Here is a 26,993-nt window from a genome sequence, read left to right as displayed (position 1 = left end):
AATAACTCTTTAGATATTTATATCTGAAGGATTGGTGAGTGTGCTGTTTTGGGTATGATCCAAGTATATCTTGACCAGGAACTGGGACCGGACCTGGGGTCTGTAAGAACCTGTGTGGTGTTGGGTGAAACAGGATTAAGAGCCTCTCACCGGAATTTGGGGGTTGCTGGCCTGGGCTGGTAGAGCAGCTGGGAAATGTGTGGGTTTGCTTCTATGGCTTCTGGCTGACCAAGGGGCTGGCGGAAGTGGTGTTGTGGCTGGTTGGATTTGCATTAGTGAGAAGGAAATACCAGGCTGGGGCGGTAAGTAGCTCAAATTTTAAGCAAAGTTACCCTGGATTGATTTCTGTAGCTGTGTCCAGAAACCCCGTCCTATGACATCCCTGAGCAATGTGAGAGAATCAAGATGAACACAGGGATTTAGGTGGTGTCAGAGACACACAGTGCAGTGAGGTAGGAGGTGCCAGTGCCGTACACTCTCAGTGCCAAGTCTTCATGGCACTGCTTAGATGCTGTGCTGCACTCCAGTGCTGGGGGCTTTGGTGAAGTAGTGTCTTGGGGCTGCTTGAGTGCCTTCTCTGGTGCTGTGTGAGAATGGGGCGGTGCCTGGTCTCTGGATGTGCATGGTGCCGAGTCCGGAGCTTTGTGAGTGGAGATTTGGAACAGTGCTGTTTGCTCTCTGGGTCCAGCACTGAGGGTGGGGTCTTGGTTTCCGGGTACCTCTTATGCCAAGGTTAGAAGTGCCTGAAGCCAGCAGTGCTGATGGTGCCAGTGGCTTGGCTTTGAGCATGCCCTCTTCAGCAGTGCCAGCTCTGATGGTGCCGGAGACACTGCAGCAGTCTTTTCAACTGGCACAGCTTGTGAAGATGGTGCTAAGGGCCAGAAACACATTGAAGAAGGGTTTGCCTTTGTGGATGGGGTGCTGACCAAGGTAGAGCGACATGCAGAGTCCATAACCTTGGTCTGCCATGCCAGTTCCTTAGCGGAGTGGTGTGCCAGGGCTGGTGGTTACAGGGACTTTTCATAGACATAAGTCTTGAGCCTGTTGGCTACGCTATGAAATAAATTTGAATTTCTTAATATCTATTTTGAAATTCTGGAATTAATAAATTTGATTTTGATTATCCTCACCTCCCCACATGCTCTTATAAGGTCGACTTATTTGCTGCCACACACAGTTGGCAAACATTGGCTGTTGCAGTAGTGCATTGTGGGACCTGTCCCATAGTTTCCTCATCCCTGTAGCATTCTGGGTATGCTTGCTGGTCTTTGACATCATATTCCCACATTGCATTTTCCTCATTCCCCTCCCGTGGTAATCAAACATCTGTTTTTCCCGTTGGAAGGAAGGAAAATTAAGGCATCCACAGAGAGAGCAAAAAAGCTTTAGAGAAATCTGTTCCTTCTGTAGCCGAATTCTCAACTGGCCATCCGCTTAGCATCCTCCCTCTGTGATTCAATCTGATCCCTGAAAATAATGCAGGGACACTGAAATGCTTGGAGAAAAAGAAAATAGAAAAGTTTTTGAAAAAAAAAAAGACTTGCTGAGGGGAGCACCTTTGGCTTTCTGGTGCACTATAAGGCTTCTGTGCACAGGCTGCGAGAGACTTCCCCCCAGCAGCAGCAAGTCCCAGTGGTCCCATGATAGGGGCATGGAGGGGAGCTCAGTGGGGGGCAGTTGAAGTACTCCCCCAATTTTCTTAGCCGCCAGGGGAAACTTTCCTGTGGCGGCAGCAAGCCCACAAATATCTTAGCCACTGATGGGGGCGGGGGCGGAATTCCCCCTGGTGGGAGCAAGCCCCTGAAATTCCTGCCCACCCTTGGAGCCCTAAATGCGCGCAAGCTAGGACGTGGTGCTGCCTGGCAACATAGTCAGCACCAAATGGCAGGCACATCCTTTTATTGGGTTGGGGGCTCCCCACATGATGTGGCTGAGTGCAGGAAAGCCCTGACTGTGAGACACTTGTAGGAGAGGAAAGGGGGTTCACACACAAATGTAAACTGCTGAGAAGAAGTTTCTTGGCATCTTATGCAAGCATGACCCCCACCACAGCCTTGTTGCCATGTGGTATAGTGGGGCAGCAGCTGATGCAAGGCAGCGCAGGAATAAAAACCAAGTGCAGTGACAGAACCACAAACCCCCTGCAGAGGCTATTGTAATGGGTAGATGTGCTCACAGCGCTAAAGCAAAGAAAGAAATACATTTCCTAGGCTCTCCTGCAAACATGATCCCACAGCAAGAGGCTTCGTGGTCACGATTAAATTCAATTCATGGTGTTCCTGTTACCTTATTCTGGCACACCTGGCGAGCAGCAGCCAGAGCAGAGCACTAAGGGGCATTGTGGGGTACATACAGGACACCTCTGGAGGCTAATAAATTCTATTTTAAGATGTGGTGCTTTCACACGGGCCTTTAATTGAACTTCAAGCTTGAAGCTATACCCGTCAGGTAACGACAGTACTGTAATCTTGATATTAGTGCTCCCTAAATTGAGCTAATGGTACTTAACATGAAGACAGTCACATGGTAATATCGAGATAACTGCCTTAAATTCGAATTTATCTCATAGTGTAGACATAGCCTCAGCCTCAGTTGGTCCTCAGTGAGGCTGGAGCAATGGGTTCCCTCACCCAAGCACTTGATACAGGAAGCATGGCTCTTGGAAACCAGCATGGCTCCTCTGCATGTTGTGCAGCGTGTAAGTCCTGGGAAGCCCAGCATGGTGATGATGAAGCAACTATTTGAAACTTGCTCTTTTTGATAAAATGTTTAAGAGGCTAAATAACTTGGAGGAAGGGCATAAAACACTAAACAAACTAACTTTTCTTATCATGCAGAGAGAGAGCGCTCAAAATTCAACCTACAGCCGAGGATGGTAGAGAAGGAACTAAGGGTCACACACGTTGTGCACCAGATAGCATGAAAAGGTGCTATTGCACATGCATGATGTGGTAAACCATGGCTATAAAGGAATCTCCATAGTGCTGGTGCGAGGACACACCGACACCCAAGCTACATCTACACGTGTATGCTACATTGAAATAGCTTATTTCGATGTAGCGACATCAAAATAAGCTATTTCGATGAATAGCGTCTACACGTCCTCCAGGGCTGGTGCCGTTGACGTTCAACGTCGACGTTGGGCAGCACCACATCGAACTAGGCGCTGCAGGGGAATGTCTACACGCCAAAGCGGCAAACATTGAAATAAGGGTGCCAGGAACAGCTGCAGACAGGGTCACAGGGCAGACTAGCACTTCCGGGGCAACAGCAAACCGCTCCCTTAAAAGGCCCCTCCCAGACACACTCAGCCTGCACAGCACGCGGTCTGCAGAGCCACAGGCATGCACACCCGTTGAAGCAGTATGGACCCCCAGCAGCAGCAGCAGCTGCCAGAGGTCCACACAGCCGCCCCTGCAGGAGCAGTGCTTGCCCTGCTTAGTGCCATGCAGGAGGCCGCTGATCACCTTTTATTCACAGAAGAGGAGCTGCCCCCAGGGGAGGAAGAAGGAGCCCCAGACCCTGCTGTCCTCCGCCCCCCCACCCACCGCACACGCCACAAGCTGTGGAGCTACCCCACGAGCACCGACTGGTGGGAGCGGCTGGTGCTCAGCGAGTGGGACAACGACTGCTGGCTCCAGAACTTTCGCATGAGCCAGCAGACATTCCTGGAGCTCTGCCAGTGGCTCACCCCTGCACTGAGGCACCAGGACACCTTCATGCGGCGTGCCCTCAGCGTCGAGAAACGGGTCGGCATTGCTGTCTGGAAGCTGGCCACTCCAGACAGCTACCGATCCGTGGTGCAGCAGTTTGGCATGGGCAAGGCCACCGTCGGGGCTGTCCTCATGGAGGTAAGAGGACCCACGGGGAGCGGGGGGAGCCCTGGGGTGGAGGGCAGCCCTGTGGGGGAGGGCCAGACACACCCTGCACACCCCTCATTGGTGCTCTCCCATGTCCTTCCCCTGCAGGTCGTCTGCGCAAATAATGCCCTGCTCCTCCACAGGCTCGTGCGGCTTGGGGACCTGGATGCTGCCATCGCGGGGTTTGCCAGCCTGGGCTTCCCAAATTGCTTTGGGGCTCTGGATGGGACCCATATCTCCATCCATGCTCCGGAGCACAGCGGAGGATGCTTCCTGAACAGGAAGGGCTACCATTCTGTGGTCCTCCAGGCCTTGGTGGACAGCCGGGGCCGCTTCCTGGACATTTATGTTGGGTGGCCTGGCAGCACCCACGACGCCCAGGTGTTCAGGAATTTGGGCCTGTGCCGCCGGCTGGAGGCGGGGACCTACATACCCCAGCGGGAGATCCCTGTGGGGGACACCACCATGCCCCTCTGCGTCGTCGCAGACGCGGCATACCCCCTCCGGCCCTGGCTCATGCACCCTTACACGGGCCATCTCTCAGCCAGCCAGGAGCGCTTCAACACGCGCTTGAACCATGCGTGCCAGGTGGTTGAGCGCACTTTTGGCCGCCTCAAAGGGCACTGGAGGTGTCTCCTCACCCGCCTTGATGCAGGGCCCACCAACATCCCCCAGATTGTGGGCACGTGCAGCGCACTCCACAACCTGGTCGAGAGCAAGGGGGAGGCATTCTTTCGGGGCTGGGCTGTGGAAGCTAGCAGGGCTGACATGCAGCCACCCGCTGCCCCCAGTCGCCAGGTGGACCCCGAGGGGATCCGGGTCCGGGAGGCCTTGCGGGCCCATTTTGACCAGGCCGCGGGGTGAACGCTGGCAGGCCCCCCACTGCACCCCCCCATCCTCCACAACACTCCTTGCTCCCACCACAGAGCACCGAAGAGCACACCCCCCGCAACTTTTCTTGCAAATAAAAATACACCTGTTGTTTTTGAAACCAAAACCGGTGATTTTTCCTATTATTAATAGTACAAATAAATATATATATATAGAGAGAGAGCAGAACAAAAAGGGGGAACTATTTACATGAGGGGGCAGGTACCATATAACAGAGCAGGGGTGTAACACAAACTATATACAACAAATAGGTATGATGGGGGATATGTACAAAGGGGGGGGCACGTCCTGGGCCCCGCACCCCTCTACTGTCCGGCGCCCGGGATTGGCGGGTGCGAACCTCGCCTCAGCCTGAGCCCTGGCCGAGGCTGTCTGGGGGCCAGGTGAACTGGCAGGTATGGCCGGTGGGTGTTGGGAGGCCCCAGGGTGGCGGACGGCGGTGGGACGGCGGTGGGAGCGGCGGGTGGAGTGGGCAGGATGGGCAGAGCAGCGGGTGGCGTGGCATGGGGGGCCAGGTAGTCCGCTATGCGGTCGCAGTTGCGCATGAAGGCCCCCCATGCCTCCTGGCGCCAGGCCAGTGCACGCTCCTGGAGCTCCAGCCGACGCTCCTCCACCCGCAAGCGCCGCTCTGACACCTCCAGCTGACGCCGGAGGGTCGCGAGCAGCTGGGGGTCCGTCACCATCCTCTGGTGGTGGCTCCTCCTCTGGCGGCCTCATCCTGGGGCTGGTTGGTGCTCCGCCGAGGTGCTGGCCTGCTGGGATGGCCCCGGTGGGCTCTCAGGGACCACTGACACCTCGCTGGCACTCTCCGGGCCCTCCAATGGTGCAGCTGCGGAACACAGGGGGGAAGAAGAGTGGAGACAGATGTTAGTGTGGGCCCCGACCCGTGGCCCTTGTCCCCCCCACCCCTCTGCTGCTGGTTCCCCATCCCCGGGAGATGCTACTGCTCATGATGGGTGTCCCAACCCCGCCCCCCGGGGGGACCCTAAGTTCCACTCCCCCCATCCCCAGGGATGGGGCATGGCACTGTCCTGCTGGGGGGCAGGGGCTGATGCACTCTTCTGAGGGACATGCCACTGCTGTCCTTGGGGCCATGGTCATCTGGGCATGTGGAGGGCCCTGGTCATGTCTGTTGTCCCCGCCCCTTAACCCCGGGGGTGTGTACCGGGGGGGTACATACCTGACGGTCCGCTCCCACGGTCGGGGGACACCCTCTGGGCGGATGCGATGTGGAGTGCGATGTGGAGCCCCCCGTCGCTGGAGGAGGATTCCCCCTCCTCCTCCTCCGGCATCCCAGGGGTGGGCTCCTGGGGGGGCCCCGGGGTGCGGCGCTTGCCTCCAGGGCAGACACCGCCTCCGGGGCCTGCTGGGACTCATCAGCCGAGGTGTCAAGAGTGGCCAGCGGGGAGGTGGTGTACCAGGGGCCCAGGATGGACTTGAGCTCCCTGTAAAAGGGGCAAGTGGCGGGGGCGGCCCCAGATTGGCTGGCCGCATCCTGGGCCCCGGCGTAACCCTGCCACAGCTCCTTCACCTTACTCCTGAAGTGGTCACGAGTGCGGGCAGGGAGACCCTGGGCAGCCAGGCCCTCAGCCAGCTGAGCGAACACATGCGTGTTCCGCCTCTTGCTCCCCATTACATGGAGCACCTCCTCCTCGCCCCAGAGCCCCAGCAGGTCCCGGATCTCGGCCTCCGTCCAGGAGGGGCCCCGCTGCCTTTTCCTGGGCTGGCTGCCAGGCTGGGAGCCCTGGCTCCCCTTGGGGGGGGGTGTCCTGGGGGCGCTTGGGGGGCTGGTGGGAGGCCATCAATGCAGGGGTGGTGGCCTGGGGCTGCAGAGATGTGTGCAGGCTGGCCGCGTGGCAGTGCTGCCGCCTGCACGCGCTCTCAGCTTCCTGCACAGGAATGCAGGGGGCGGGGAGCTTTAAGGGGTCACTGCACGTGGCGACCATAGAGCTCAGGGGCTGGAGAGAGCGTCACTCAACCCCTCAGCTGATGGCTGCCATGGCGGACCCCGCTCTTTCGATGTTGCGGGACGTGGATCAGCTACACGTGCCCTACTTGAATGTTCAACGTCCAAGTAGGGTGCTATTCCCATCCCCTGATGGGGATAGCGACTTCAAAGTCTCGCTGCCTTACATCGATTTCAACTTCGAAATAGCGCCTGCCACGTGTAGACGTGGCGGGTGCTATTTTGAAGTTGGCGCAGCTACTTCGAAGTATCCGGCACGTATAGACACTATGTAGTGTCGTGTAGAACCCATGGGGACACTACTCAAAGAAGAAGAATCGTTTCAGGGTTAAGGCACTAGATTGGAACTCTGGAGGTCTAAGTAGTTCAATTCCTAGATCTATCACAGACTTCTTGTGTGACCTTGGCAAAGCTCTTAGGCTATCTCTACGTAACCTGCAGTTCAGACTGTGAGTGCATGCATAGCAGAGCGCACCACAATAACTTCCCTTCGATGAAGCTCTCAGTGAGAAGTAAAAGGTTCCTAGTACTCATTCATCATCAAACAACCACCATGGGCTTAGCGTCCATTGGTGTCTGATGCCTCCTTCACTATTTCCTTCCATCTTTCCCTGTCCAGTGCAGAGTGCCTCAGTTTCTGTAGACTAGTTCCATACCAATCTACTTCATCATCTACACATTCTCTGGGGTCTGCCTCTCCTATTCGAACCATCCATTATACCAGATTCCAGGGTCTTGATTTTTTGTTTATCATTCATTCTGCAGATATGCCTGAATAGCCGTAACTTCTGTTGTATAATCTTTTGCAGTAGGTTCTCTTTCAGTTGTATCTTCCTATATAATTCCTCACTGGTGACCTTCTGCATTGATCCTGTTCTCAGGATGTTTCTATAATAACTCCTCTTGAATGCCAATATCCTTCTCTTCAAATCTTTCGTTATCACCCATGTCTCACAGCTGTACAACATGCTGCTGAATACACACATTTTCAAGATGCTCGGCTTTGTTCCTTAGCTAACCGCTTTGCTTTTCCAGATCTTATCCATCACCTTCAAACTTGCTCTTACTTTTGCTACTCTAGTCGCTATTTTCTTCTTACAGTCTAGATCCTATGTTACGTTGCTTCCCAGACACAAGAATGTCTCTGCTTTCTCTAGTTTGATCCCGTCTACACTGATCTTCCTTCCTACTTCTTTATCTCCAAATACCATTGATTTTGTTTTATCAATGTTCATAATCTGCCCGTATCGCTTCCCTTCCACATTTAGCACCTGCATCGTTCCCACTAACTTCTCTTCATCTTGTTCAATGACATCATTCATGAACCTCAAGTTGTTGATTCTCATTCTGCGAGCAGATATCCCTTCTACCTCTTCCTTGATCTCGTCCATCTCTCTCTCTAGACGCATGATGACGACACTCAGTGATATTGGATCTCCTAGTCTCGTACCTCCATTTGTTTGAAACCAACTTCCCAACTTTCCATGCATTCTCACTGCTGCCTCCGCACGTTCGTTGATATCCTTTAATAACCATATGAGTCTGCTACCTACTTCGCATGACTCCAACACTGCCCAAGTCACTTTCTGATCTATACTGTCAAATGCTTTCTGAAAATGGATGAAGCAATTGCAGATGCTCTTGTTTTTTCATCATGCTTTCTCCACTATCTATCTTAGTGCCAATATCTGCTGTATGGTACTTTTATCTTTCCTGAATTCCACTTGCTCATCTGTTAGATGGTCTTCTATCTGCGATCTTGATCTCAGCACCAGTATCATCATCAGCACCTTGCCTAGAAGACTTGTTAGGGCCATCATTCTGTAGTTCTTGTAGTTAAATGTGCTTCTTTTCTTGTGTATTGTCACTAGCATGGATCTTGTCCATTCCTTGGGTGCCTTTCTTTCTTTCCGTGCTATATTACATAGTTGATGTACTTCCTGAATCATACTTTCTCCAATGTGTTTGATCACCTCTCCTGTAATCTTTATCATTTCCAGGGCTTTCGTTGTTTCACTGATCTTTCTACTTCCTCCTTCGAAATATCAGTCTCGCTCTCAAAGCTCAGCAGATAGATCTCTTTCAGTTCTTCAATCAATCCCTCTGAGATACTTGGGTCCAACTGTGCTTTGTAGAAATTGGTGCAATATCTCGTCCATTGCTGCATAACCTTCTTGTTCATGAACACCTCACTGTTCTTGCCTTTGATCACCATCTGCTTCGGCTGCCACTTCCTATTAATATTCCTGATCATCGTATAAACCATGTGAACATTTATGCAAATACGGAGCCTTTAGTTCTCACCCACACAGGGGAGTTACAACATAGCACTTTGGTGTACACTGCAATTCACATGCCCGTATTCCAAACTGTGGGATAGCATAGACAAGCCACTTCTTCAGTAAAGCCTCACTTTCCCATCTATAAAACAGAGATGGCATAATATCCATCCTTCTACCCTCCGTCCATTTTGCCTAAACAGTCTGCAAAGTTTTCAGGACAGGGTTATTTCTTATTAGGAATTTATATACAACAGTGTAGAAACAACCTCATTTGGGAACCTTTGTGCACTACTGTGACACCTATAACACTGTTAATTATGTCAAATGCTTTTTGGAGTTCTTTAATAAAGAAAATCTGTGTTTGTTTAATTATCTTTTTTCCATATCACAACTGTTACCACAATGAATAAAAACAGTTTCTTTAAAAAAAAAGATTTTGAATTAATTTTCTCAAAACAACCAACCAACCAAACAAAAATAAATAACTTGTCTCCCTTAGAGCCTTATTAGGCAATGGGACCCACTTGCAGCACAGTCCTCACTCTAAATCAGGCAACTGGTAGGTGATGTGTTATACAAATATCTTGGGGGGTGAGATGCACGGAAACCCAGAGGAACACATTTTTGTGGGGGGAGGGGGAAATCAGAGTTCTTTCACGGGGGGAAAAAAAAAGCATTCCTTTACAGTGGTCAATCATCTTCACTGTTTGCTGAGTATCATTCTCCTGAGGTACCTCCAGAGAACCAGTTCTCAAATACTGGTCCAATTAGCACACAGCTGCTCTCCAGTTGCGTGATAAAGACTGCCAGGCCCATGTGGCAGGGTCTGGGTTCCAGGGTGCCAGGCTTCCTTGCTTGGTCTGGCTGGGCCTCATGCAGCAGGGTTTTGGGGCTGCCACCTGGCTGCACACAGTGGGATCTCAGGACTGTTGCCTGATACCAAAGGGCCAAGAGCAGCTGGAAATCTCCATGGGGTTTGGGGACACCAGCCAGCTCTGCACAGCCGGGTTCTGGGGTCAATGTCAGTGCTGCTAGGTGGAGTCTTGGCAAGGTCAGCGTCCAGGCTACCGTTCAGGCGCTCAGCAACCTGGCCCCACACAGCCAGGTCCAGTGTCAGAGCAGCCACTGGGCCTTGCACAGCAGAATCCAGGGTCCCTGCCACTGAGCCCCCTTGCCCAGCCCGGGCTCTGCTCCAGGCCCCATTCTGTGGAGGAGGTGTCTGGCTGGGAGATGCTGGGCATAGAGGGCTGGGGTGGGGAGGCGTGCTCTTGTTCTCAACCTGCGGCCCAGGTTGTGAAACACGTAAGTGGCCCACAAGGATAAACAAGCTGAGAAGCGTATGATCCGGGATGTTTTTTATATTTAGAAACAAGTCAGAATCTCAATACTGGTTGTGCTGAGTAGCCATTCCTTCTACAATAGTGCCCTAAACAACACTGGACAGTGATTTCCACAGTAACACAGGGAGATATTTCTCATCAACCAAGAGCTGGCCTACTTACACAAATTCCATCTGTATTTGTAGGTGCAGGGCATTATAATGAGACAAGAATACCATCACTTAATTCTGCATTGTGCAGTAGTGCAGAAACCCCCAGGAGTAAAATTTCAGTCTGTTCCCTTCTCACCAAAGTGTCTTTCTTTATAAGGGCTGAACACCATTCCATCGTATAGAACACATTTCATATTAGCTGGGCCATTTCTTTGTAGTGAGGGTATTTGATTTCCATAGTGGAGTTTCATAAATGCTGTGGTATTTTTACCGCAGGAAAGTCACATATTTGTCTGCTCTTTACAGGGGCATTCAAAGTTGACACCTTCTGGAGGGGCACATTCTGTGTCCCTGCCACAGACCTGGGACCAGAAGAGCTTGGTCTACTGACTGTGACCCTGGAACCAGAGGCTTTCTGTGCCCACACAGATTATTGGAGGGGTTCGTGTCCCATTTGGTTCCCTCTGGTATGTGTCTTGTGTTTTGGTGTGTATATCAATGTGCAATGAAAGGAAATAATATTCAAGTATTGTGTTTCTTCTTTTTACTGCCTTCAGCTAACCATTTTGATTCCTTAACTCAAGCCACTAATTTGTACTGACGTGTACTAATATGTGATTTGTACTAATGTGTACTAATTTGTCTGTCTGTATCTAGTTTGTAGTTTTATAAGATAGCTGTGTTATAGAAATAATTTAATGGAGACTTGTGGACATAAATTTTCAGCCTGCTTATGCCTACTCAAAGACCCTATTATTCTTTCACAGCATGTTTTCTTCCTGTGGAATGGGACAGCTAATGCATTTCTGAGAATTTCTGTGAGTGGAATACAGAATTTTGGGGTCAGATTGTTTGGGGGTGACAGTGAGGGGAAAAAAATTGTGAATAGCTAACTATTGTGACACCCTGAGAGAATATCAGGGTTAGATTTACCTGTGCCCTGTAACTTGAAGGACTGAAGGCATGCCATTAAAATGAGTGGAAAGACTACCACCAATTTTATTACAAATTGGATCAGATCATAAACTACAGATCATTACAATAGATACTATACCTCAAGCTTCCAGTCCTCTTTGATTATAAAATATAGTTTCTACCTACCTGGGCTTGCTAGGGCTTAGAGGAAACAAGGAAACACGCCTTCAGTTTTGTTAGCTTGCATCTTTGAGCGAATATAATTGAATATTTTTGACATTAAAACTGATCAAATAAGATTAGAAGCAAAGTGAATTACTATTCATGTACTATTCAGGCCTTCAGGTAGTGATTTTGCTGTGCAGCTTTTCTTCCTATGTTAACAACTCAGTGAAATTGTTCTGTTGGAATTTCCTGTTTACACTGGAATTTCCTAATTTATAGATCACGTCCTGACACACCAATGTCAATAGTTTCTGTCGTTCTTGTTTATGAAATTCCTTCAGAACACTTCCTTTTGGATACTCTGGGGTTTCTAGAATCTCAAATTATTTATTTTTATGTCTACCCTCTTATTAGTTGTTTTATATTTATCTCATTTGGTTGAAACAATCAGTATTTGTTGGTCGCCTTTTGTTTAAATGAGCAATAAAATATTCAGGCTGGGTCTACGTGGAACGGCTTTCCCAGCAGATCCATGCTAATGAGCAACCTCGAAATGTCAAATGGCCGCTCATTAGCATGCTCCAGTGGCTCGTTAGCAGAGCTGCGCGAGAGCTCAGTCTCAGAAGAGAGGGGTGCCAGCAGTAAAGACGCCTTGTGGACGTGCCCCTGCCACCAAAAATCCCCTCTGCTGCCAGACTCTTATGCAGGCAGACCCTTTTTGCTGCCAGGGGCACGTCCACACGGCCGCTTTACTGTCAGCACCCTCCTCCACCGAGACCGAGCTTTCATGCGGCTGTGCTAATGAGCCACAGGACCACGCTAAGGAGCGGACATTTGCAATTTCGAGGCTGCTCATTAGCATGGATCTGCTGGGAAAGGTGCATTGTGTAGATCCAGCCTCATAATTTTGGTACCAACATTAAAGTCTGGTATTTCGTGTTCGATATGCATCTCTAACCCACAAAAATGTTCCAGGATTTCCCAATGGCAATGTCTTTCCTGCTGCTGCTGTATTCTGTCCATCCTGAAATTATGAAGTTGATCCTCTTCTGCAACTCCACCCTCTGAATGTAAACAACCCATTCATTAGGGAAACCCTCCCCCAGTCAATTATCTCAACAACATTCTTCTTCCTTTCTCTCTAAATTTTAATGTCTGATCTTTAAATATCACAGTTGATAACGCAAACATGGGGCTGCATTGCTTTCCCCATGTCGGAAAACCTGCAGAAGGTGTCTCAGTAAGGAGGACATGCCTGAGAGGATTCCCTGTGCAGTTTCTCTCCAGCTAATCTATTATGAAGAAGGGGTCTGCAGAAGAAGCTTTTGGTCCTGTGCCCCGCAATGGTCCCATTGGAACTTCCCCACTTCCCGGGAGAGTGACTGCAATGAAGCTGCCCCCTTTAAAGGGATCTCCATAGCAGAGCACAGAAAAAGCAGCCCAGGAGGAATTATCTACTGCTCCCAGGGAATTTTTGAAGAGGATCACATGCATCATCTCTTCCCCCATCCAACAGAGAAATGGCCATTCCCTGTTCTCAACCTCTTTGCAGGGAACTACCCCTGACGTCTGGGAAAACAGAGGGATGGTGACACAGAGGCAGTTCATTTTTCACTCTTTGCCATTTGGAAGCAGAGCATACTCAATACATAACTTAGTGCAATCAGTAAGCACTGCAAAATCCATAGCTAATTAAAATGGGGTTAATAAAATTCCAACTCACTTTATTTACTAAAATGAGATTGATATTCTTAACCTCATTGACTTCTTAAATGGTTAGTTGAAAACCTTCCAAAGGTAGGTTTGGGGACAAACAAATTTTAGATGAGCACTAATGTATTTGACTAAAAGTACATAGCAAGAAAATGGCCTTCATTCTGTTTTGCTCTCCTTCAAAGCCCTACAGCTACCAAAGAATCATCTTGTTTTGATATTTAGATTATAGTAGTTCCCTTTTCTAAATCCATGCAACAGAAAAGGCCTCCTATGTTGTCATCAATATAATCAAATGTAGAGGCACGAGTACCACTGAGATAACAGATTGTGAATTTCTGTTGAACCTCCTATTTAAATGAAGTGCTGGATGCACACGAGTGAGAAAATCACATGGTGACACACAACATTCCTAAAAGTGATTATGGGAGACTACACATTATACAGACAACAACCTCAATTTTAAAGATCTAAAAATGGGAAAACCCTAGCTTCTGACTCATAGTGAAGTGAGTGCACACTTTAATCTTTGTGCCAAGGCAGTACCTTCTGCACTACATGACAGTGATTCTTCTAAAGAAGTCCTTCCAGAAGATCTCTTCCAAAAAAAAACCAAACAAACCAAATCCAACCCTTTTTTTTGAAAGAGCGCGTCTACACACAAAAAACTGGATTGAAAAAACTGATCCCCTCTTTCCATAGAGAGCATCCACACAGCCCCCACTCTTTCAAAAGAACAGGGCAAGGATTGAAAAATCTGGTGCCCTGAGGACTGCTCTTTTGAAAAACAGGGCCCCTGGGGCATCCTCACACCTGTTTTTTCCGAAAGAATCTTTTGGAAAATGGCACTCGTACTCACCTGGGAGAGGAGGGCTGCTAGAAAAAGTGCTGCACTCTTCTTTTTTCACATCAAAAGAACTTATTATTTTGTGTGTAGATCCTCCATGGGATTTTTTCAAAGAGCCCTGGCTTTTCAGAAAAAACTCACTAGTGTAGACATAGCCTAGGAGTTTATTTGTGATGAGACTATTTACACGAGGAAGGGATTTGTTTCCCTTCTCATTGCTCAGACCTGCTTCTTCTCATCTCATTATCACTTCTGTCCACATCTCAGGTCTATATTGTTCCCCTTACGGTGCCTCACTCCCTTCTCCTTATTGCCTGCTGCTGTTTCCCCAGCAACCCTCATTCACAGTCCCCCTCTTGCAGCCCCCTTTCCACCTCTAAGCCCTAGATAGTTCCTTCTTCAGAACAATCAGTTGGAAAGAAGACCTTGCTTCTCAGGTTCATATTCCTGGGGAAAGACAAAACAGGCAAGAGATGGGTGGGGGAGGGGTGGAGGGGGAGACACGGGTGGAGATTGGAAGGAGAAATTGAGAGGAAAAGAGAAATGGAGAGAAACATTGAATCCTGGGAGAAGGAAAAAGGTATAGAGAGATGAAGGAGATACATTGTGAAAAGATTAGCCACAAAACAATACAACTGGAACAAATTTTTTACTCTGTAGCAGGACCGCATGGATAACAACTGGGACTTTATAAAGTGTATTGTTAGTCAAGAAAAACTGATACTTCTGTGCCTGATATGCTGGACTCTGGAAGGGAAAGCTATTTCATACTCACTTTTTATTTATTTATTTATTTAGGTGGGAAGTGCACATATGTGAAGGAACTGGCTTAGCATCATATTACACCTTACTTGATGCTCATAAGGCACTTTGAGATCCTTCTACTAAAAGCAAAATAGAAGTACAAAATTATTAATGTGGTTGCTTGCCGCACTGACTTCCTGGCAAATTTTCTTCTTCTGCTGTGCTTAAAACAAATTTTTCCTAGGAACAAAGCAGCTAAACCTATTCTAAAAAGAATTACTTTTTTATCCGAAAACTTTTGCTCTTTGTTTCCAAAACAGTACATTACTATACTGTGGAAAGGTTAATGAACTTATGTTGAATGTGCTGCTCGAGTTTAAAAGTATAATTAGGCAGCCCAAAAGAGAATTTGAAGAGCAATTGGCAAAAGACAAAAATTAAACAGCAAATTTTGTTTTAAGCATATCAGAAGCGGGAAGCCTGACAAATAATAAGTGGGCCCACTGGATGAACAAGGTGCTAAAGGAACAGTCAAGGATGCCCAGGAATTACAAAGAAGTTAAATGAATTTTCTGCATCGATCCCCACATCTAAGCCACTATTTCTGGGGACAAATCTCAGGATCTGTCCGTGAGTGAAGTTTCAGTAAGTCACCTGGATAAGACGGTATTCAACGAAGAGTTCTCAAAAAAACTCATACATGGATTTTAGAGTTACTAAGGGTGATGTATAACCTATTACTTATGTCATTTTGGCCATGTCTACGCTAGACCCCTTCTTGCGGAGGGGGCATGTTAATGAGGGACTTCTGAAGGGGCTAAAGAGGTGCTGACATGAATATGCAGAGCCTCATTAGCATCATGGTGGCCGCGCAACGTTTGAAAGTGCCGCTTTCGAAATGCACGGTGCCTGTGTAGATGGCAAAATAAACAGTCTTGTTTAACTAAAGCTTGTTAACAGTGACCAAACAGCAGTTTTAAAATGCAAATTGCAAGAATGAGGCGTGAGAGAGATCACCTGAACTGGTGTAAAATGGTTTCACTCCAATGCCTGTGCTTGAAATCAGTGGAACCACATTGATGTACAACAGCTGCCCATCTCATTTCTTCCTGTTGTTCTTCCTGACTTCATTCCTCATTTGGAGGAGGGTATAGAAAAAAAAAGGAAGTAAGGAGTGGTAAGGAGGATGTCAGACTTGAACTGGACATGAGGACCAGGAAGAGGAGCAGTGCTACAGACAAGGAATGAGTAGATCTTCCTTCCCCTCCACATCAACAGACATGTGATAGTCCATCATGAAATACAACCACAAGGAAAAAGAGAAGTGGCGAGTGGACTACCCTTGCTATAGGAATTGTAGCTAGGCTTGCCCGGGAGAATTCATTTTATATCGAGACAAATAATGCCAATATTTATTTTTAAGCTTTTTTTCCTATTTTTATCAAGTAACATTTTCACAGTTGTGGGGAATTATGGGCAGTCAGACAGTAGAAAGATTCTTGTACTTCTTGCACAGTAGCAGTGGAGATTCAGAAAATTAAAGCTTTACGACCATTAAACACAAATTGTCATCATCACAGATCAAGATATAAAAGTAAATGTTCCTAAATGAAACATCAGTAAGTTTTCAAGCAGCATTTTCCCTTTTTTTTCCCCTTACCTGTAAATTAGATCATCATCAACGGTAATTTTTTTGGGTAAGTTTGTGTTTGTATGGTGAAACTGACGTTACTGACATTTACCAATAAAATCTCATCCTTCTGGAACTAATTATAAGGGTTGAAAAAGTACTTAAATTTTTCCAATGGAGCAACATATCAGAATTTTGGCTAAAATTCAGCCAAAAACCTATTCACCCCTGAACTAACATACTCCTTAATTTGTCCCTAAATCAAAGTGCAAGCCTGCCAACTTGCTCACTCTCAGTCCCTATGGTTGTCAAAACAGTCTTCTACCAGCTAGGCTTGTTTCTTTTCCAAAAGGATGTCTCTGTGTCAGCTCAGTTATGCTTTCAAGAAGGCACTGGGGCAGTCAGTGTAAAGGATTCTCAGGAAATTTCAGTATCTGCAGTGCCAGCTGCACAGGGCTACACTGATTCAGGATCATCCTCTTGCTTGTCTAACTTACACAGTTAACAAGCCAAGAATGCAATTTATTCTTGTGCAGAGGTGCCAGCATAATGTCTATGTACCTCCCGTGTCACAATTAAGACTTACTTTGAGATATTGGTGGGTCTTAGTTGCAACAGTGTGTGTTAGCCCTCTTCACATTGGTGACTTTCACCTTCAGTGAGCAGAAACACCAGAACCTGGAGACTGCATTCCCACTTTCTGTGACAGATCTGTGCTGTCATTCCACCCACTCAAGACAGCAGTGAAGGCAATCTAGCGATAAGGAAGGACTTCAGGAGACTGGGTCCTAAGCTTAAAGAATATATGAAACATTTATCTTTCCATTCATTTCTTTCATTGTAACTATTAGTTCAGTAGCACTACATTTCATTGCACAGTCTAAAAGCTCTGAGAAAATCTGATTTTGTTTTGACCCTAGAACCTAAACACAAACACTGACAATACACAGAAAACAGTACAGGCTGAATCTCTCTAATCCAGAACTATCTCGTCCAGCAAACTCCATAATCCGGTGTGATGTTAGTTATATGGATGATCACTTACGGATGTGGCTACATTTCCTGTGGTCCAATGAAGTTTGTTTACAGCCACCAGTCTGGATCTCAGTGTTTTGTGCTGTTATTTAGCTGTAATTTACCCCTAAATGTCTTCTAAGAGCCCAGTAAGCAGCAAAAGTGTCGGTAAAGTGCTAGAAGATATTGACCTCCTGTCGTCTAGCAAATTCTCTCATTCAGCACTGGTCAGGTCCTGAGGATGCTGGATGAGAGAAGTTCAACCTGGAGCACTGTATAATATTAATATACACTATATTTTCTTTTATATAGAATTACAGCATTTTTCTTTTTGACAGAAAATATTTTTCCTGTTCTCCTTCTCCTTCTTTAAACTGATAATTATACTTAATAAAAAATAGTTATTTGCTTTTTTGGTATTTTAGTGCAATGGCTTGCCCTATAGATTCAATACCCAAGATCCACAGACTTGCAAAAGTTTTTCGGAAGACAGCTAAGGAGTTAAATAATTTCCATGTTTATTTTTTCTGGATCCTGTTCTGCAACTATCTTCCCTAGCTGGAAAATGTCAACATCCTACCATTAGTACCACTTTATTCCCACAAGTTATAACAAAAAAGTTTTCATAAACAAAAGCCATTTTCTAACATGGTTCATCAAGAACTGTTTGCTCATGCTGTTATTCCACCAGCACCTTATTATGAAGATAAGACCACTAATGGAACTGAGTACATACTTTATGAATAAATTCCATGTTCAGAATGAAAGAAATAGTTACTAAATTGTCCTCCCAACTTCCTCTCTATGGAGATTAGAGAACTTGGCAATCTATTACTTCTGAATTTAAATATAAAATGTGTTTCTCCTTAGGTGTCTCTAAGACGCCACATTGCATAGCATGTGATACTTTCCCTGTAATCATTACCTTCTCTAAAAATCAAGTTATAATGATGAATTAATCTGAAGATAGCTATTAAATATAACCATGCAGATTTTATGATAGTCTAAATGCTATGAGAAAATATTTAACATTCATTTCTCTCTCCATTTCTTCTGCTACAGAGGTTGGCTAACATGGAAAGTACAAAGCTGTGCAAATAATGGAAGTTAAATTAGTCTCAGTATTTCTCTGCTTTACACAACACTAGCAATAGTTGCATATGACGATGGTAACAAAGTATTCGCTTGATATTTTGGCTAAAAAACATAATAGCACAAGATTCTGAGAACCGAGGGGTTTTGAACAGTCATTACTTTTTGTAGATTGAAGCACCTGGTTTGAAAGCTCATCCATTTGCAATGCATATGATTAATATTTTTTCCTCCAGAGAACAGATGTGAAAGACTGGTATGTACTATCCAAAAACAGGGATCCTTCTCTTTCCATTTAAAAAAAATGCAATGTGGAAAACATTTTCTTGGATCAAGGGTATCAGAAAGCAGGTGTGGTATGATCTTACAGCTGTTGATGAAACAACAGAATTAAAAGTATGATGAAATCTTTAGCTTTGACAGTGTTAAATCGCTCACTGAATCAGTTAATCTGGTTGTTTTAACTTGTTCTTTAAAACAAGTGCAGCAGATACTTCGTGTACAGCTGTTAATGAAAACACCTGGTAAAATGAATATTCTTTTCAGCTGTTTTATCAGTCCATCTCACTGCTGAAGTGAGAAGCCCAGTGCCAAACCTGCATTAAATGATGTTTAAATAATGTAAGCGCCTATTTCCTATTTGTTAAGGCACAAGTCTACTTAATGTCAATTGGAGGGTAATAGCATAAAGGAAGTCTAACAAATACAACTACCATGCTCTTGCAAAAGGCATTCATGCACTCATAGCTATATTGTACCATTGTTTTAATTAGTGAGCAGAGGAGCAAATTTGCCTTCCCTTTGCTGAGAACACCATTGTGGATCTTGGTTTGTATGGAATGAAAACCCTATTTCAGTAACTTGTTCTTTGAGAAGTTCTAGCTTCTCCAGGCTTTGGGGAAAGGACTTAAAATTTGGCAGGGAGACACAGGAGGTCTTAATTCTGGATTTCCTTACTTGCCTGTGTCCAATTTAGCAAACCTCAATGATGTTCTTTTAATGAACTTTTTAGATGTGAAAGCCCTACCCTGCCCAGATTGTTCCGATACTTTACACAACTGTACAGGAGAGCAAGAGGGATTAATAATTTCATCTCTGCCCAGTTTTCCATGTAAGGGCTGTTCTGGGGTGGGACAGGGCAAGGGCTGCATACAACATACTCCACTCCCCCCATCCGCCAGGAAAGAGAAATGAGTGAGGAATGGCTGTGCTGCCCTGTGATGTGCCATTTAAGAACTGTCCGGATGCAAAAGCAGAGAATTCTGAATTACATAATTAATGCTGAAAATTATTCTATCCCACTCCCTTGCATGGCACAGAGGAACTTCAGAAATAATTGAATCTCTCTGAGGCACAAGACCTTTTTGTGCTCCCCTGGAACTGTACGTCTATGCACTTCAATTGCCATGTAGGTAGTCCGCCGTGTCCGATGATGACATCTTGAGCTTGCACAGGCTCATCGGTTGTGAACTCGCATGTGGCTGAGGATTCCAAGCTTTGAACGGCATGGGCATTCACAGTGGGGACAAGGGAATTGTCCTGGCTCTGTTGGTGCGGCTGCTGCTGCTGCTTTCTTCCTCTCACGAGCATCAATGAGGCATACGCGTCACTGCTCTTCAAAGTTGTCATACGTGTGTCATATGAGAGCACACCAGCCTGTTCGGGCTTTTGCATGCTGCTGTAGCTGATCTGGTTTTAAACCAGCATGAGCAATGTTGGCCTTTACACAGTCTTTATATGTCTTGTGAGGCCTAGCTTGATTCCTTGCCCTGGGAGAGTTCACCGTACAGGAGTTGCTTAGGGATTCTTGACTCCTCCATTGGTATTACGTACCCTGTACAGCAAAGCTGGACTTTCAGAATCATGGCTTTGATGCTTGTGGTTCCTGCTCTGTCCAGGACTTCCAGGTTCATAACTCTGTCCTGCCATCAAATTTGCAGTATTGACCTCAGGCTGCACGTGTGGAAGCGCTCCAGCAGTTTTATATGTTTTCTGTACAAGGTCCAGGTTTCACAGCCATACAGGAGACTGGTCAGGACTACAGCCTTGCACTCTTTCAGTTTAGTGGACTGTCGGATATTGTGCTGATTCAACAATTCAATTGCCATAGGCTGTGTGAAAATACCACGATCTAGCCCTATGTCTGTAAACTGTGAATGTTACCAGGACTTTATCAAGAATCACTTCACATGCTTCATCCATGCAGAAGGAGATTCAGTAATTCAGATCAGAGAAGTTGTGTAATTTAGTGTGCCTTTGAGATGCTATTATAATGCTCCACTTAGGTTTCAAATTCACATTTGGATAGTTCTTACCCAAGTAAGGACTTCTGTTGATCATTCCAAATTGAAGGGGCTTTATATTAGCTCAGAATTCATGTAACCACAATCTGCATAACTGAAATGTTAACACACTAAAAAAAAATTGCTGTTTTGATCCTTGGACTGGTTCATAATGATAGGGTTTAATCTTATAATTCTGAAGATTTAGAGAAAAATGGTAAGCAAGGGAATATTGTGACTGACTTTGTTGAATTATAGAATAGCATTGAGCACAAACTAAGAATAAAAGTTACCAATTACCAGTTAGATGTATTTGGTGAGCTCTTCAAGAAATATCTGAGAGTATCAGTAAAAACTCATAATCCAAATAATAAGGCTCAAACATGGAATACATTGACTGAGGGGATAAAGAAGCAGCAATTGGTTTTACAGATTATTAGCCTAATTCAAATGTTCGCAGTACTGTAAATCAGCATCATAGGATGATCATCAGCATCCATCATAGCTAAGGTTAATACTTTGCCATGGTTATTTTTAGTTAATCATGGATGGGTTACAGGCATTAAACAAAAAATCACAGAAGCCAGTGACCTGTCCGTGACTTTTACTAAAAATAACATGGGGAAGGAAGGCTTACCAGTGCTGACTGAAGCCTGAGGAGGAGGTGATGAGAGCTGGAGCCCTGCTGCAGAGAAGGGAATACAGGACCCATGGTCCACAAGGGCTCACAGCTGAGTCCTGCCCCACCCCCCACGTTCAACAGCTCCAGGTTCCCCTGGTGCTTGTAGCAGCTGTTGGCCCCAGTACTGAGGCAGAAAATGTCCAAGAGGTCTTCAGAAGTCAAGGAACTCATAACCTCTGTGAACACCATGATATAATTCTATCCTTAAACGTGGTCATCAGCACCCAATATAGAGCACATTATAATTCATATTCTCTAGTGTCAATGACCAGCAATATTTGCCAAATACAACATATTAAATTTTACTTCCTATACAAAGCATGTTAAAGGTGCTAAGGGAGATTATGTCACACCAAAGCCAAACCTGGCCGTAGCCTTTGTGAGAAACCTGAGAAGCAAATGTACTTCTACAGACTTGTAAAAGAACAATGTGGCATTAGTAGCAAGGTGTTATGTTTTGTAATCATATGCAGAAAGGACTAACCATGCAGTTTAAGAACATGAGCAAAACAGTGGATGCTACTACAGCTCTTATAAGAATTCGCTTTAACCGTTTTGGTCCTCCTGAATTTCCTGAAGTCAGTTAGACTAAGCCTATACTAGGGCGATCTGTCAGCAGAAGTTTCTCTTGGAAGATATCTTCTGACAAAACCTCTGTTGAAATTGTGGCCAGACTACCAAGTGGATCACAAAAGCGATCTGCTGTGTTGACAGAGAGTGGATCGACTGCCTGGCTGCTCTCTCAACAAAACGGCTGACTGGAAGCACAGCAGACAGGGCTGCCCAATGTCCCGGAAGCCCTGTCTGTTGACAGAGGGGCCCTGGAACTTCCAGACCAGCTTTCTGTTGACAGGCCCAGTCAATACAGGTGTTCTCCCTCATGGTGGAGTGGCTGAATGCTGTTGACAGAAGTACAATATTCTGTCAATTTACTGTCAACAGAATGCCTTGGGAATGTGGACACTCCATGGATTTTGTCAACAAAACACTCTAGTGTAGACATAGCCTTAGTCAACTGAAAATCATCCCTCATCAACTGGCTAGATCTAGCTGATATCACTGTTGTTAGATTACCTGTATTATTTAATGTGTTGATCTCTAAAATCTGTTTAGAACTGATTTTATTCTGATTTTTGTTTTGTTGTGACCATTGAATGCAGTGCTTGCTGATATCTACCAATTTCCCTCAAAAACTCTTAGGACTATTCAAGAGCCGTCTATTTGCCGATTTTCAAATAATTTCATACTCTTGACCCCTCTGATATTAACACTCCATTGGTCAGAATTATCTTACAATCATATCGTTATTATTATACGTTGGGAAAAAGTTAACATGGCTTTTGTAAAGGGAAAAAATGCCTCACCAATCTGTTAGAATTTTTGAGTAGTTTAATAAACTTGTGAACAAGAGTAACCCAGTAAAATAGAGTTTTTAGGCTTTCCAAAGGCTTTCATAAAGTCCCTCATGAAAAGCAAAGTAAATTGTCAGGGAATAAGAAATAAGGCCCTCTAATGGATCACTAAAGGTTAAAAGACTCAGAGGTAGCCATGTTAGTCTGTAGCTTAACAAATAACAAGCAATCCTGGAGCACCTTAAAGGCTAACAAATTTTATATATTAGGTAATGAGCTTACATGGGTAAGACCCATTTGAAAGTTGTAGTAGACAATTAGAATCCAGGGTTTATATAGAGGGATGGTGGGAGGAGGAAGGAGGGGAAAAAAGGGGGTTACCTGTCACTAATAGGACCAGCAGAAGAAGCAAATAAAGTTAAAAGAAAAAGGGTAGGAACAAATGATCAACTTTCAGAATGGAGAGTGTAAACAATGGAACCCCCAGGGATCTGTCCTGGGACCAGTGCTGTCCAACATGTTTATAAACAATCCAGAAAAAGGAGTAAACAATGAATGGGCAAAATTTGCAGATAATACATTACTCAAGATAGATAAGTCCAAAGCAGTTTGCAAAGAATTAAAACGGGATCTCACAAATTCGAGTCATTGGGCTCTTGAAATTCTGTTGATAAATGCAAAGTAGTGCACACTGAAAAAACATAAGCCCAACTACAAATACAAAATGAATGGGTCTATTTAAGCTGTTACCACTTGAGAAAGAGATCTTGGAGTCACTGTGGATAGTTCACTGATAACATCTGCTCCATATGCAACAGGAGTTAATATAGCCAATCGAAAGTTAGGAACCACTAGGAAAGGGACAGCTAAAAAGACAGTAAATATCATAATGCCAGTAAATGAATGCATGATATACCCATACTTCGAATATAACAGTCAGTTATACCATCTCAAAAATATAAATGAGAACTTGAAGAGTTAAAAGAAGAGCAATATAAATGATTATGGGTACCGAATAGCTTCCATATGAGATGAGATTAAAAAGATGGGAACTTTTTAGACATGAAAAAAGAGCTGATTGAGAGGTTATATGATGGAGCTTTATAAAATCATGTCTGGCACAGAGACGGTGAATGTGGAAGTGTTACTGACTGCTTCACACAATACAAGAACCAGGCATAAGGCAAATAAATTAATAAGCAGCAATTTTAAAACAAATAAAAAGAAGTTCCTCACACAAAGTACAGTGAACTTGTGGCTTTCATTGCCAGAGGATGTCATGAAGATGACAAAGCTCAAAAAAGAATGAGATAAGTTAACGGAGGATAGGTCCATTAACGTGTTACCAAAAACAATCAGGGATCCAACCCTATGCTCTGGGTCTCCTTCGCCTCTGACTGCCAGAAATTGGGAGTTGACTACAGTGGATCACTCAATGATTGCTTTGTTCTCTTCATTCTCTCTGAAGCACTTGTCATGGGTCGCTGTCAGAAGACAGGATATTGGGCTGTATGGACCATTGGATCTGGCTCAGTGTGGCCATTCTTATGTTTGTATATCCACTATGATTAATTGACTTAAAGAAACTTATTACTGCCATTCTCCATTTTCAAGAGCCGGATTTCTAACAACACTAGTCTCCAGTATGTCCCTACAGAGATAAAAAAACAGCAGCTACAACATGAGTAGCAGGTGAACTCTCATGTCCGTAAGGTTAACCCACCCACCCTGCCCCATCTGTCCAGCCCCCGTGGCAAGGCACTGACACTACCACTGAAGGAGCCTGAGCCCACCCCCAATGCTGGAAGAGTCACACCTTGCCCACTCAAGCTGCCTGGGCGTCTGTCCAGCCCTGGCACCAGCCTGAGCCTTTTGCCCAAACACCGAGGCTGGCTGACAGTCCTAAGCTCCCGGTCACTGGCTGGAGCTGAGACCCTGCCAGCTGCTGGGAAGAGAGAGAAGGCCTCCAGGCAGAACACAAGAGGGACATGGCCTGGGTCAGGGGAGGCTTATCCTGCCCTGTCCTTTGACATCTGCTGCCCAAGAGGTGGAGTCCAAACCCAACCTCTGAGAGTGGAGGGTCCCAAGTCTCAAGTTGAGCCTGAGTCTGAACATGTAGAGAGTAATATTTAGGTCCACAGCCCAAGCCCATAATCTCAGATCGGCCCCCATGTAGGCATACAGCTCAAGAGCAGCCTCACTACTAAGCTAACTATCATGTATCCTCTAGTAGCTGAGCCTTGACTTTCCCAAAGTAATAAAGTAATAGGTTAACATTTTAGGAGGGGACTGACCCATAAATAAATCTCTGTGAACATAAAATTTAAACAAACATGGCTATTTCCTATACTCCCCTTCCCCTCCCCAAAATGGTATCACAAAAGAGTAATCTGGAAGCTTAAGCTTTTCCTTATCAGACCCTTTGGAATTTCTTAATGTCGTAGCTGTGACTTAAAACACCTGGATCTCTCTCTTGCCAAACAAGTAAAATCTCCATGGGAAGTTTGTGCCTCATCACGAAATGTACTACACACTCCAGCTGAATTCTTAAGAGGTTTAGCTTGCTCTTAAAGAAACAAAGTATGTTTCTTGCCAGATTGAGACCTAATGAGAGCAGCAGCCATGGTAACAGAGACAACTTCTGAGCTAGAAAAGTCTCACCAATAACATTTTCAACAAGATGGGCCACATGGAACTGTTTATAAAAAGAGATGATCCTTGATACAATAATTTAAACCGAGGCACATGTGGGTCCAGGAAGTACAAAAGCCTCCTGGCTGGAACTTTTTGGATGTACTTGGGTGGGTGGGGGAGTCTGCAGCATCCTTATAAGGGGTGCTTCATACTCCACATTCCCCAACTGAGCTAGCTGGTGCACAGAGGTAGTGGAGCCCTAGCTACATTTTATCCTGATCTGCTTTCTGGAGAGCTGATCCCAGCCAGCAGTCTTTATTTATTTCCTCCTCAGCTGCATGGCAGCACAAAGGCCGGAGACATCTTAGATGTTGACTGTAATTCTTCAACACACGGTAACAGAAATTTGAGAAAACACAGACCTATCAACTCTCTGCCTAGTCTACAGTGTAATTAATTAACTACTGCAGTAGGTGTAAAAATAAAATCTAATATTGTTGAGTTGGATTGGATTATGATCTTTTAATTTAGTAGAGCAGGCCTCATATTTGGAGCTGTGTTCCTTGAGCTACAGATTCAATTTACGCATCTCCTAACTATATCTTATTCTACACCTACTCAAATAGATCACCACCAGACTGGACATGTGCTTAAGCAATTCTGAAATGTTAAAATAAAGAGAAACCATTTCTTCCCAGAACTTCACCATCATCCCTATTTTTTCTCTGATTTAGACAAGAAAGAAAGACTGTGGGTGTGATTTATTGACAGTGTTATAAGAACCAAGAACCTAGTGTTGATAGAAAACCCAGAGCCTGATCTCTAAAGTGAGCCTGACTGCAATGAATATCATGTCCCACAGAGAGATAGAAAAAGATGTGGCTCAATACAGCACAAATAAAACAACCCATGTATTTTGATAGCTGCAGAGTTCAGCTAGAGACAGCTGGGACTAATCTACAAAGGAGACCCAGCTAAGCGAACAGCTTTTCTATGAGGTGAATGATGTGATGTATATAACCTCTCAGTTCCCTTCAAACAGAAAATTTACAAAGTACTGAAGTGTTGTCTTCTAGCAATTATATGTGGTTCATGGTTGTTATTCCATTAAAATGAAACAGAATTTTGACAGTTCAGTACACAGAAGCATGCACAAAATCAGCCCCAAAGTAAGTCCTCTGACTTGCCTGGAGCTGTACCATATTATATCAGAGCTTTACACAGCTCTGTGCTGATTCATACTGTGTAAAACCACAGTAAAGTCTGTGAAAATACACGCAATATAAATCAATACAGAACAATGCCTGTAGAGCTTAGTGATACATAGCAAAAGCCATAAAGAAGATCCTTACAAAGGAAAGAAAATAGCAAAAATTGCAGGATCCCTGTCAACACAAAGAGATTGTAGATTTCTGCACCAAATCTAATATTC

The 26,993-nt window shown here is 45.2% G+C and overlaps 1 protein-coding gene and 1 long non-coding RNA gene across 4 annotated transcripts in view; one reads left to right on the top strand and one right to left on the bottom strand.

The window, feature by feature from the left end:
* The window catches only part of COL4A2 (collagen type IV alpha 2 chain), a 259,647-nt gene that overhangs the window by 144,018 nt on the left and 88,636 nt on the right, over window positions 1–26,993 (bottom strand). The gene's annotated exons all lie outside the window — the stretch shown is intronic.
* LOC142011183 (uncharacterized) overlaps window positions 10,093–26,993 on the top strand; it is a 78,224-nt gene continuing 61,323 nt past the window's right edge. Inside the window, exons 1-2 of the long non-coding RNA XR_012644986.1 lie at window positions 10,093–10,932; window positions 11,259–11,309. This is a non-coding gene — a long non-coding RNA (uncharacterized LOC142011183). The remainder of the gene's footprint in view (window positions 10,933–11,258; window positions 11,310–26,993) is intronic.

Source organism: Carettochelys insculpta, chromosome 1 (genome assembly GCF_033958435.1).
Source record: "Carettochelys insculpta isolate YL-2023 chromosome 1, ASM3395843v1, whole genome shotgun sequence".
NCBI classification, from domain to species: Eukaryota; Metazoa; Chordata; order Testudines; family Carettochelyidae; genus Carettochelys; species Carettochelys insculpta.
The sequence above is the reverse complement of the archived record's forward strand: the minus strand, read 5'-3'. Positions and strand labels throughout refer to the sequence as shown.